This window comes from Crocuta crocuta, unplaced genomic scaffold (genome assembly GCF_008692635.1).
Source record: "Crocuta crocuta isolate KB4526 unplaced genomic scaffold, BGI_CrCroc_1.0 scaffold243, whole genome shotgun sequence".
NCBI classification, from domain to species: Eukaryota; Metazoa; Chordata; class Mammalia; order Carnivora; family Hyaenidae; genus Crocuta; species Crocuta crocuta.
This window is the reverse complement of record NW_027529596.1, coordinates 3,916,687-3,928,901: the sequence shown is the minus strand read 5'-3', so window position 1 is coordinate 3,928,901 and position 12,215 is coordinate 3,916,687.

Here is a 12,215-nt window from a genome sequence, read left to right as displayed (position 1 = left end):
CATTGCTGTAAGTGGGGTGTTAATGTCTCCTTCTGTTATTGTGTTATTATCAATGAGTTTCTTTATGTTTTTTATTAATAGATTCGTATATTTGGATGCTTTCAAGTTGGGGGCAGAAATACTTTCAATTATTAGATCCTGATGGATAGATCTCTTAATTATGAAATAATGCCTTTCTTCATCTCTTGTTATAGTCTTTGTTTTAAAATCTAGTTTATCTGGGGGCACCTGGGTAGCTCAGTTGAGCTTCTGATTTTGGCTCAGGTCATGATCTTGCAGTCTGTGAGTTTGAGCCCCACATCAGGCTCTGTACTGGAGCCTGCTTTGGATTCTGTGTCTCCCCTCTCTCTTTGCCCCTCCTCCACTCACACTTGCTCTCTCTCTCTCTCAAGAATAAACATTAAAAAAAGAAGTTAGATCCATTGCCCCTCCTCCACTCACACTTGCTCTCTCTCTCTCAAGAATAAACATTAAAAAAAGAAGTTAGATCCAAAAAATTGTAGTAAAAATATAATAAATAAATAAATAAATAACATTTTTAAGAAATTAAAAAATAAAAATTAAAAGGAAACCAGATCCTATATCCCCTATAGATGAAACTTGGCAGCACTCTATGATCAGTAGACATGGTCCATGTGAGTGGTGTGTGCTGGTCTTCTGGGGGAAGGGGTTGTTGGGCTGGTACTCAGCCTGACTTGCAATAGCAGAGGTGTGCCTGCCGGCCATGGTGGGGGAGGGGCTCCACTTAACAGCTATGGTCTCCACTTGGTGGTGCAGTTTAGCTCACTGGGGTTGATTGGTGCTGGTGGGCAGGGATGTGTGAAAAAGGCATTCCACTGGGTGTTATATGAAAACCAAGTTGACAACAAACTGTTTGTATAAAAAAGTNATGGCCTTCGTTCTCTGTCTCATCCTCTGAGTGGGGGGCTCATGTCTGCCACTCCTCAGAAAGTCTTCACACACATGTAAAGAATTACCCCTCCTGTGTCCGCCGTTTCCATCAGGTCCCCCACCTTCACCCTGTCTGTGTCTGATCTGTGTGCCTGCCCACAGGTACAACCTTCTTTATGTCAAGCACAGCTGTGTTTCAAAACTCTAAACTTCAGAGACCCCCCTCTGGGAGACCCCATGCTGATCCTCTGGGGGAGGGTCGGCTGGGCTGAGGCCGGTGCTGACTTATCCCAGAAAGCAGTTTGGAATTTATGGTAAATCGCAGCACACAAAACTGGTGCCAAGGTTTGCTGCCCTCGGCAGGTGTCTTTGCTCCTCTGCTGGTGAACGGGCATCTGAATAGTGTCCCCTGGTCTTTTGCCCCCCGAGAATGTCATATCATCTCTACCAAATGCACTCGAAGCAGGGGAGCTGCTTCTCCCCCCAGAAGAATCTTGGACCATGCTGCCTGCTCCTGGGTCTCTGCCCTCCTTCCCCTCACTGGAACACCACTAGCCATGACCCTGGTGATGATGCTGACCTTTAAAACTTGCGAGTCTGCTCTGTTGTATGTAAAAAATTTGTGATACTTAAACAAACCCTCTCCTTTTTCCCAGTTAATGGTTTTAGGGAAGTTTTTCCTGTGTAACCCCCTGCATATGTTTTCATTCTTTTTTCACTCTTTCTCTCTCTTTTTATGTCTCCTCTCTGCAGTCAGAGTTCCCTCCCCTTTGCAACACCTGCGGCTCTTTTCTCCCCCAAATCAACTCTGCACAGTTCCTACCTTTCACCTACCTTTCACAAGGTGGTCATTTTTTTCCACTTGTAGACATGCAGTTTCGTTTTCTCAGTCCTCAGATCGATTTCTTGGGTGTTCAGAATGATTTGATGTTTATCTAGCTGTGTTCAAGTGAGGAGGTAAGCTTACAACCTCATCTTAACCCCAATCAGAGTGGCTACTAAACACCCGCTTACCTTTCTGCAGTTTTTGCTCTCCAGAATCTTGGTTGCTTTGATCTTTTATCCTTTGGCTGGTATTATGCTGTTAAGCAAGCCTTAAATTAAAATTTTTTTTTCTAGTCATCTCATAGGGTTTATGGGTCTGCTGCAAGTTACTTTGTCTTACCTGGTAACAGAAATTTGAAGTTACCTTTACTTGAAGTGGAAAAGGTTGATGATCTGGGTATCTTCAAGAAGATCCCTGCTTTTTCCTATGAATTTAGAATGTAGGAAGATATCTCAAATGAGTGTGAATGTTGAAATAATGGACTTTAAAAGAAAGGAGTGATCCCAGATTCTGAATTCAGGGAAAACTGTCATGAGCAAAGATGAAATGAAATTGATAAAACACGGTATGGCTATTAAAATAATTTAAAAGTTTGTCACACTAAATGAATAACATTTGATTCGAGAACCTATAATACCTCCATTATTTTTGCAACTATTATGAAATACCTTGAAATATAGTAATAATTGTTGTTTGAATATATATAGAACTGCTTCAGACTAGATCTAGGAGAGGTACCACACGATAAAGGATGAAAGGTTAGGTAGTAAGTCCCAATGACCCGATCTCATTGAGTTCTTTGGGACTCAAGGTAGCAGTAGAATATTATTTTGGAGAAGTGACATGAAGCAAACCGGAAAAGACTTCTGTACTAAACTCACTAAGGCTTCCTGTTTCTCCATAAGAAATTCCTCTTAGCGGGTATTTACCTTATAAAGACATTTTATGGTGAGCAGTACAATGGAAAAACTCTGAAATGATGGAATTTCTAATACTCTGTAGTCCTTCAAATTTCTCTGTTCTGTAGGGTAGTTCTTTTCATTGGTCTTGAAGGTTGGCATTTGTGGTGGCACACGGGGGCCTGGGGTAATGGGTCTAGTTTTTTGCCTTACATGCCAAACAATCTCATTTCCCCTAGATGGAAAGAAGCGAATTTATTGCCCCTTGCTTCTCTTCCATTCCCTTGCTACCTATTTAACCAATAGAAACGTTCTTGCCTGGCTTCTTATAAGGATAAAGTAGAGTTCTAAGGGACTGAAACAGCTCTTGGCTTGAGGTTAATATCTGATTGTGATACTGTTGCCTTGGGGAGGGGTGGGGAAGAACTTGCAGTTTTCGAGTTACTGGCATCTATGAGTAAATAATAGAGTTGTGGGGGAGGGTGAAGAAAAACTCAGCATGATTCAGGGCTGTTTGTAGATTTTAACCTTTTTACTGTTGGTGAATGTCTGAAGCTAAAAGTTACTTCGAAACAATCTGCATATGTAGAATTCTTTATCAGCTGTTACATGGTGTATCAAATACATGATGTCCAATGGCTTGGGTGATAATTTTGTGGTAGTTTGTTACAATTTTTGAAATTTTTTGAAATCATAAATTTGAAGGAAAAAATGTGACATTAATTCATACTTTGAGGAAATACCTCAATAGTCTCATCCCATGAAAACTGGTTAGTGAAATTATCCACAACAAAACAACAGGATAACTATTTTTAAGTTTTTGCAGGTTGACTTAGCTCTCTGGATGTTATTTAACACGAATTTTGTGGTAACTTCCTCTCAATCATTTTGTCATCTGTAGACTTAAAAAAGAAAACTGGCTGAGGTCTTATAAAACTCCCACTCATTTAACAAATGCAGATACTAGGCCCAGAGCAGTTAAATGGCGTACCAAAAGATTCACAGCTGGTTTGTAGTCGATGGAGAGGTTGGAAACAAGAGAGAGAGCTATCTCAGGAGCTTTCAACACCCCCCACCCCCACCCTCATGGATTATGCCATCAGGCCTCAGGCAGTTACATAAATCTCTACCTCTTACACTTGTTTTCTCTTTATCTTATGTTAGCTTCTTAGAGTAACTTGGCCTTATGCTGTGGGTGACTCAACTTGATAAAATCTGTTTTATTCAGAAGAATTCCTGAAAATAACTGATTTTTAGTGTAATATTCTGTAAAAACCCTCCATGCCACCCTGTCACTCAGCCACCCAATTCAATTCCCCATGGTCAACCTGTGTTATTAGATTCTTGTGTAGGCTTGGAAGTGTATTTTATGAACATGCAGGGAAATAAACTTCATACATTCCTTTTTACTCCTCTTTTTGAAAGCAGCTTTTACTATGCCAATGAACGACTTCAAATGTCAATGACTGATACCAAGGAGCTTTGGCTCATGGGTCTATGGGTCAACTTTGGCTCAAATGTGACCCTGCTGATACTAGCTGGGTCTGACTGGGTTTGAGCCTGGTCTGCTCCACAGAGATCTCATTCTGCGCCCCAGGCTGAGACAGCAACAGCATTTTGCACTTGGTCTTCCCGTGGCAGACAGTGGGAGCTCCAGAGAGCCTAGCAAAACCATTACAAGACGTCTAAATCCATTGATTACGAATGTCACGCTCTCATTTTCAGCCATATGGCATTGGTTAAACGGAGTCACATGATCCAGTCCAGAGTCAATGAGGTGGGGAAACATATTCCTCACATGGAGTGGTAGGAGTGAATATTTAATGATGAATGACACTGATTACCAACCTAGTTTAGGCTTACATAATATACCGTATATTTTTACTTAATAAATCTTGAACAGATTTGAATAGCAGTCCATAAATAGCCTTTTTTCCCCTCCCATTTTTTATACTTCGACAGCATTCCACTGTCTGGGTGTCCATAATTTAATCGGTTCTCTATTGATGGGCATCTTTTATTATTTCCGGCATTTTATTATTACAAACATTACTGCAATGGGCAATCTGAATACATACATCATTTTGCATGTGTGCAAGTTCTGTCTGCAAATTAAATTCCTTGAAGTTGGATTGTTGGGCCCAAAAACAGACACTTAATTTTGGTAAACATGGCAAATTTCCCTTCTGTAGACACTGTGTTTACACGGCTCCCCATCAGCAATATGCGAAAAGACCTGTTTCAACACATTTCTGCCAACTCAATGTCTCCAAGTTCTTGAATCTTTTTCAATCTGATGGAAACTCAGCGGTTTTGTTGTTGTTGTTGTTTTGTTTTAACAGCAGCTATTTTGGGATATAACTCACTTACCATAAGATTCATGCTTTTCAAGTACACAGTTCAGTGGGCTTTAGCATATTCACAGAGTGGTATGAACATAGCACCATGTAATTTTAGAAGATTTTCATCATCTCAAAAAGAAACCTTATACTCATTCCCCCATTTCTAGGCCTTGGTAACCACGAATTTACATTTCATCTCCTGGAATCGCCTGTTCTGGACATTTCATATAAATGGATTCAGATCACTGGTGGTTGGGTTTTTATACTTGGCATACTATTTTCAAGGTCGAGCCCTGTGGTAGTGTACATCAGCACTCCATTTCTTTTTGTTGCTGAATAATGTCCCAATATGCAAGTATGCCACATTTGCTTATGCATTTATCCATTGACAGACATTTGGGTTATTTCTACTTTTTTGCTACTATGAAAAATGCTGATATGGACATTTGTTTCCAAGTTTTTATGTAGACAGATTCTTTCATTTCTCTAGAGTAAATACCTACATGTGCAATTGCTGGACCGTGTGTTAATTCTATGTTTAATAGTATGGGAACTGCCAAACTGTTTTCATATGAAAGCACAATGTGACAGCCTCTCAGCAACATATGAAGGTTCCCATTTCTCCTCATCTATACCAGTACTTGTTTTTAATCTGTATTTTTAATTTCAGCATCCTAGTGGATGTGAAGTTATTTCTCATAGTGGTTTTGATTTGCATTCCCTAATGATAACGATGCTGAGCACCTTTCCATGTACTTACTGTCCCTTGGCATATATTCTTTAGCAGAAATATTTTACCCACTTTTTTTTTTTTAAGTAAACTCTTTTTTCTCAAGCTCGTTTAAATGGCTGTTGGCAACCTCAGTCCCTTGTCACAGGATCCTTTCCATGATACTGTGGGGCTCGGACTCATGACCCTGAGATCAAGAGTCCTGTTCACTGTCAACCAAGCCAGCCAGTTCCCCTCTTTTGCCAACTTTTTCATTGGGTTATTTATCTTTTAATTGTTGAATTGTAAGTGCTATTTATGTATTAGAGATAGAAGCTCCTTATCAAATATATAATATTAAAATACTTTCTCCCATTCTGTGGGTTGTCTTTTCACTTTCTTGATACTGTCTTTTGAAGCACAAAAGTAACAAATTTTTGTGAAGCTTGATGAATCTATTTTTTCTTTTACTGCCTGTGCTTTTGGTGTCTAGGAAATTATTCCCTAGCCCAAGACCATCAAGATTTACTCTTAAGGATTTTCGTAGAGTCTTANCGAACCGCGAGATCATGACCTAAGCGAAAGTCGGACGCTTAACCAACTAAGCCACCCAGGCGCCCCATTATCAAGATTTACTCTTAAGGATTTTCGTAGAGTCTTCGTGTTTTTATATTAAGGTCTATGATCTATTTTGAATTACTTTTTGTAAATGATGTCATACAGAGATTAAACCTTATTCTTTGTTTGTGGATTCTAATTGTCCCAGTACTAGTTGTTGAATAATCTATTTTTCCTCTGTAAATGGTCTTGGTATCCTTATCAAAAAATCAATTGGCCATACCAATAGGCACACAAAAAGATGCTCAACATCACTAATCATCAGGGAAATGCAATCGAAACCACCATGAAATACCACATCACACCAGTCCGAATGGCTGGTATCAAAAAGGTGAAAAATAAGTGTTGGTGAGGATATGGAGAAAAGGGAACCCTCGTGCATTGTTGATGGGAATGCAAAAAGGTGCAGCCACTGTGGGAAACAGTATGGAGGTCCCTCAAAAAAACTAAAAATAGAAGTACTATTTGGTAATCACACTTTTGGGTATTTATCCAAGGAAAACAAAAGCACTAATTGAAAAAATATATGCACCCTTATGTTTATTGCAGCATTATTTATAATAGTCAAGATATTGAAGCAACTTAAATGTTCATTGATAGATAAATAGATAAAAAAAAAAAGATGTGATACATCAGCCTTAAAAAATACTACTTAGCCACAAAAAAGAATGAACTTGCCATTCACAGCAACATAGATAGACTTTGAGGGCATTATGCTAAGTGAAATAAATCAGACAGAGAAAGACAGATATTGTATGATTTCACTTATATGTAAAATCTCAGAAACAAAACAAGTGAACGGAACAAAATAGAGACAGGTCTGTAACCATACAGAACAAGTTCCTGGTTGCCAAAGAGAAAGGGGGGCAGGGGTCAAAAAGTATAGCATAAGGGATATAGTCAAGAATATTCTATCCATCAACTGCAAGGTCACGACCTGAGCTGAAGTTGGATGCTTAACCAACTGAACTACCCAGGAGCCCCTCAGTTTATTTTTCTATCAGTTTTTTTTCCTCCAGATGTTTTATCTTCCTCCATGGAGAGAACTGATTGAAATTGAAGAATTTCTTGCCCTGTTTTGTGAAAGGAATTTCCCCTTAATTTTTTGTATATTATTTCTCTCTTGTTCTTCCCTTACCTATGGGCTTATAATTATTTATGCTTTTATTTTCCAGTTTTCTAACTACAATGTGTAGTTTTTTTAATGTTTATTTATTTTTGAGAGAGAGACAGAGACAGAGACAGAATGTGAGCAGGGCAGGGGCAGAGAGAGAGAGATGAAAACACAGAATTCAAAGCAGGCTCCAGGCTCTAAGCTGTCAGCAGAGCCCAAAGCATGGATTGAACTCACAGACAGGGAGATCATGACCTGAGCCGAAGTTGGAAGCTTAACCAAGTGAGCTACCCAGGTGCCCTATATAATGTATAGGTTTTAAATTTAGTACAATCATGCTCTTTGGAAGAAAATACCTTAGGCATATTGCTGCATCTTGATTAGAGAAACAAATAACTCCCAGACGTGTCAGGGCCAGATAACCAAGTGTCAACTTGAGGCACACAATGACGGAGAGACAGGGAGCATCACCTTCCATAATGATCCTGGGTCACCTACTGGTGGCTTCGCTGTTTTCTCAACTATGCTATGAATGAGATGACAAGTTCAGGTCTTTGAAAGCTTTTGTTTCAAAGATAAAGACCTCTTATTCTATTCCCTGGAGTGCTGAAAGGAAGCATTTTCATTCACTCCAAACTGGCTCTCAGTGACAATGGGCATTAATCAATTCTAGATCACTAAAGGGCTCTGACCGTCCTTGATAATGCATTAGAGAAATGAATTAGGCAATGGCATTATAACATAATTACATTTAACTCATGAGCAAGGTAAGATGACCAGGCGTTTTATACAAGTTTTCTCTAAGAGCCCTCCTCTGTCCCTTATCGAATCTGCTCCTGGGAGGGGCTAATGTTCACCAACTGTCCAGGCTCTCTCACCTGTTTATTCTAAGTTGTCCTGTTTTGGATGCTATCATTATCTGCGGTGACAGATACAGCTTGTCTAAATGCCTACTAAGGGGTCTCATGGGGACGTGGCTAGAAAGAAAAATAAGAATGCATTATAGAGTTAAGCACGGCATTTCTACTGAAGAATGATAGGAGAGGACTTTTGCCTACGCTTATTTAACATCTTTCTCCTAAGGTGATTGATTAAATATCTTTATAAACGCCGCTGCAGATTANGGGGTCTCATGGGGACGTGGCTAGAAAGAAAAATAAGAATGCATTATAGAGTTAAGCACAGCATTTCTACTGAAGAATGATAGGAGAGGACTTTTGCCTACGCTTATTTAACATCTTTCTCCTAAGGTGATTAAATATCTTTATAAACACCGCTGCAGATTGTCTTTGCATCGGATGGAAGTGGTGCCAAATTTGGAAGAATTTTCATGGCCCTAGTATTAACAGATGGCATTGACATTGTCATTTCTGGTTAACCATGTTCTCTAGGCCTTTTCAGTTTAGTTGTCTTAGAAGATAAGATTTTCTTCAAGTATGGCTAGAGCTAGTTTATCAAAAAATTGAGGAAAGAAAGGAACTAACCTCTATACAGGTCTTCATATGTACCAGGTTCCACGCTAAGGACCAAGAAGTGTTACCAACTGATCCCTCAGCAATCTTATGAGGTACGTTTTATTATCTCCATCTTTCAGATAAAGAAATTGAGGGCTCTAACATGATGGAAGGGCGCTCTGCATCCCGGTCTGACTGTACAGCCTGAACTTCCTCTTTCATACTCACTAATCTAGTCTTGCGGAGGCTGGATGAAGGGCCTGCACTCGGGATACAAAGGAAGCAAGCTCAGATTTCCTTGGCTAAGAGACTCCAATGTCCCTTCATTTCCACATAATTACATTTCTATTATATTCCAATGCGTGTATTTTTCCCTATAAGGTTTTAGAACATGTTTTTCAATTCCTTTCCCTTTTCTAGGACAGTGGCTATTTCTCCCACTCTTAGCCAAGTTCACTAGAAATGAGCATTTTGTCTGAAGAGGCTAGGCATGACAGAAGCCCTGTCACAAGTCAGCTTTACTGAGGATCACTTATGGATGGCATTTCTGGGCCACGTCACTCTTCACAAATGGCTCCAAGACTAAAATATTTATTTATGGAGAGTTTATGGTTTCTGCCGTTATGTAGGCATGGCCAGAAAATGGAAGGAAAGGGAAAATGGAAGTCGCTTAGGTTAAAGCAGAAAAAAGTTAAAAATATAAGTATGCTTGGAACTTGATAGCCATTCCATGTCAGCCCCATTGGTGGTTCTGAGGCTGACACATAAGAGCTGTCAGAGCTGGAAGGAAAGTTAAAGATGATCCAGTCTAATCCACCCGTTTCTTCTAATGGAAAAATTGAGCCCCATGGAGGTTAAATAACCTGCCCAAAGTTATACAACTCTGGTCAATGCTCTTTCCATGACACTACAATTATTTCAAGGCTGTAAAATAGTAGATGGCTTATAATTTTTCTTTATATACAGTAAATTTAACTTACTAATCTGGACTTTTCTTTTTAAACATTTTTAATGTTTATTTATTTATTTATTTATTTGTTTATTTATTTTGAGAGACAGAATGAGATAGAGTATGCACGGTGGAGGGGCAGAGAGAAGGAGATAGAATCTGAAACAGGCTCCAGGCTCTGAGCAAGCGTTCAGCACAGAGCCCGACGCAGGGCTCGAACCCATGAACTGTGAGATGATGACCTGAGCTGAAGTTGGACACTTACCCGACTGAGCCCCCCAGGTGCCCCTAATCTGGACTCTTCTTGATAAGAAATAGACCCTTCTTATTGAAAGGCATTGAGAATTTGGGGTTTGTCTGGTATCTGGACAGCCACCCACGTCTCCTGAGTAATACATGCTTCTATAAGATGGTTATACACTTTTTATTCCTGCACGTATTTACTGGTATGCAATAGTAAAAGGTTTTATGGTGTTGAGTTATCCTTGCCTTCTCGAGCTAACTTTTAGATTATGATATAATTTATCGACATGTTAGGTTTGATATAGACTACATTTAACTATTTATTATTTTAATTTTTTCATGACTCTAGGACCACAGAAGAGATTGGTTTATCATGTGCTCTTTTTGTACTGCTGTTGTCAAGTTTGGATATCAGGTTATACTGGATTTATACACTGCCTGATTTTTCCTCTTTTTCTATTCCCTGAAACAGCCTGTCTAAGATAGAGAGAATTGAGCATAGTCTAATATAGTAGGAAAACCCTGAACTTACTTCCTTCGACGGTCACACAAAATCTATACTGACATATGGAGTAGTTCCTCCTGCAAGAGGAGCTGAGAGCTGATTGAACCAGTTCTGCACAACAAATAATAGAAGGACCACACGGAGAAAGGGTAGCACAGACAGAGATATACTAATGATGGGAATCCCACTGTCAGTGCAGCCACCTGCAGCAGGGGGAGAGAGCACTGAAGAGCCCATGCGCAGATTCACTGATCCTAGGGCACAGCAAAAAAAAAAAAAAAAAAAAGGGTTTAAAAGGAAATTAGATTAGAAGTGAAGCAAATCCATTTGTTAATCTTAGAGCATTGGACAAACAGATGGCATACTGCTGGAACTCTCTCCAGGGTCAGAGATGGCAACGATCACTATTTCTTATGTTCTCCCTCCACCTGAATAGTGTGGGTAGGAGCAAGGCGCAGGCGCAGCTCTGGGCCCCCGGCCCACGCTAGACTCGGTCATGCCTCCACAGTGAGCCCCGTGTGGCAGGACCTGCCCTCGACCATCTGTGGCAGTCCCTGCTAGAGCCATCTTGCCGAGGTGGCTCACCTGCCGTGTGTCCACTCCAGCTGGGGCTGTCCTGGCCCAGATGCCCTGGGACCACCCAGCCAATGCCTGCTGCAGCTCTAGTCATCCTACTAGGGCTACCCTGGGACCCTGGGACCCCCAGGCCTGCACATGTCCTGGGACAGGCTGGAGCATCGTAAACCCTGGGGGCCTCAGACTGCACCAGCTGCAACCATCTTACCAAAGCAGCACTTGTGCAGTGTGCTCTGGGAGCCCCCAGACTGTGCCTACACCAGCTCCAGCCTACTCATTTGGTGTGGAGCACAGCACTGTACGCCTTGGGACCCACCCACATGTGCTTTAGCTCCCGATGATCTGTCAAAGTCACCAGGCACATGCAGTCTACACCGGAGATATTCCTACATAAGGCCACTCTTTTGAGACCAGGAAAAGTAACTGTTCTGTCCAATTCACACAAACAAACACAAAAACAAGCAAAATGATGGAGTTGGCTCAGTTGGTTAAGCCTCTGACTTCAGCCTAGGTCATGATCTTTCCATTCTCGAGTTTGAGCCCCGCATCAGGCCTTATGCTGACAGCTCAGAGCCTGGAGCCTGTTTCAGATTCTGTGTCTCCCTCTCTCTCTCTGCCTCTTTCCCACTTACACTGTCTTTATGTCTCAAAAATAAACATTAAAATTAAAAATAAAAAAAACAAGCAAAATGAGACAATAGAGGAATACATCNGCACAGCACTGTACGCCTTGGGACCCACCCACATGTGCTTTAGCTCCCGATGATCTGTCAAAGTCACCAGGCACATGCAGTCTACACCGGAGATATTCCTACATAAGGCCACTCTTTTGAGACCAGGAAAAGTAACTGTTCTGTCCAATTCACACAAACAAACACAAAAACAAGCAAAATGATGGAGTTGGCTCAGTTGGTTAAGCCTCTGACTTCAGCCTAGGTCATGATCTTTCCATTCTCGAGTTTGAGCCCCGCATCAGGCCTTATGCTGACAGCTCAGAGCCTGGAGCCTGTTTCAGATTCTGTGTCTCCCTCTCTCTGCCTCTTTCCCACTTACGCTGTCTTTATGTCTCAAAAATAAACATTAAAATTA